The sequence below is a fragment of the Hipposideros armiger genome, unplaced genomic scaffold (genome assembly GCF_001890085.2).
Source record: "Hipposideros armiger isolate ML-2016 unplaced genomic scaffold, ASM189008v1 scaffold_20, whole genome shotgun sequence".
NCBI classification, from domain to species: Eukaryota; Metazoa; Chordata; class Mammalia; order Chiroptera; family Hipposideridae; genus Hipposideros; species Hipposideros armiger.
This window is the reverse complement of record NW_017731370.1, coordinates 657,205-658,927: the sequence shown is the minus strand read 5'-3', so window position 1 is coordinate 658,927 and position 1,723 is coordinate 657,205.

Sequence of the window (1,723 nt, the reverse complement as noted above, 5' to 3'; positions counted from 1 at the left end):
AGGGACCAGGGGCTCAGGGTGCCCCTGGCAACACAGCTCTAGGTGGGCAGGTTAGACCCCCAAGGCACCACAAGGTGTGGTCAGTGCCCCCCCCCCAAGTCAGAGTAGTATGCACTCGTGCATTAGCAGCCAACCCACACAAACTCGCGGAGAAAGCCCCAGCTGAATCACGCAGGCACACAGCTCGCAGACCTACACTCCCAGGAAAACTCCCTGTCTCAGCCTGTCCCAATCAGCTGCTCAAAGATCAGGCTGAGCAGCCCAACAGGCAATTGCCACCAAGACAACTCTGCATGCACAGTACGGAAATCAGGGACCTAAGGTGAATTGCGCACTTCCGGGTCTCAATAAGCAGTCTGTTGTAGTCAGAGCACGCTTGCCCGGTGTTTCCCTGGCTACGCAGCACAAACAATATGGAGAGTGGGGATCCAAGGACGCATGCGCATGCACACATGCACTCACGCACACACGCACTCCTGCGTCAATTCCAGCAGACCAATGCAGGACCAGACCTGATCCTCTGTGGGAGGGCCCAGCCCTGAAAAAATGGCGGCCTCTTGTGCACTATTGTGTGTGAGCTCCACACCAGGGGAACAACGGTCCCAAAAACCTCCAGCTCCCGCGCCAAAGGCACTCAGTTCAGTCCTTCCCGGAGGCTCCTGGGTCCTGCTCACAGAGCTACTCCTTCCACCAGGAACCGGGTGAGTGCTCACCAACAAGCGAGTCGGTTTGCCGGCTCCACTGTTTCTCCAGCCGCCCTCAGCCTCACCGAGCAGAGCAAAGAGAGTCCTCACTATTTTCTCCTTCCAGCTATCATAGAATTCCTCTTCCCGGCAAAGTAACTCTGGGCTGGTGAGCGCGGTGTGGGGCCGGAGGGTCTCACCCCCAACCGGCGAAGCCTCCTCACCACTGAGGTGACCCTCATGGGGTTCGCCCTCTCTCATCTCCACCCCTCCTACTGGACTTGACATGGCCTCCTCTTTAAGTCCTTCGTTTAGAGGGTCTGTTCATCTAGGGTCCAGGGAACTTCTGAGGTTGAATATCTTATAAATTATTTGTAATTTTGTTGTGATCCTGGGAGGTAGTTGGCACAGCGTCTGTCTATTTCGCCATCTTACCAGAAGTCTAGGAGGACTTTTTTCTAATTTTTTAATTCAATGAAAAAACCAATTTCTATTTTAACTGCACTGAAGAACAGGCTACTTAAATGACTCCTTAGGTGATATTTTTTGTATAACTATGATTTGATGACAAATTTAGATTTTATGTATCAACTGGGTGTATTCCAAATTGTTTTTATTCAGAATGAATTCCCCAAGGCAGGCTTTTTGAGGTAGGCAGTGCTCCTCACTATGACTTAACATAAATGTATGGAAAATAAGCTCTTTGTGTCCAGAAGCCAGAGTGAGCCTGGTGAAATTTAGGCATTAGACCTAAAAGGCTTTTGGTCTTTTCTGTCTCTGCCCGTTGTGGCAGTTTTTGTACCATTTGAATGGGTAATGTGGGTTATCTAGGTGGATGGAATTCATAGAGAGAATTGATTTCTGTCATGTGAACAGACACAGAAAGTTGTAGAGGGGTAAACTTCTTAGGACACATCAGTTCTGCTCCCATCCCCCATGCTCCTTAGTCAGTCACCCATCTCCAGTTTCAGATTTATTTTCACTGTTTCTATGAATACTTAAAAAGTTAATTAAGAAAAGGTATACAAGATTCATATTAT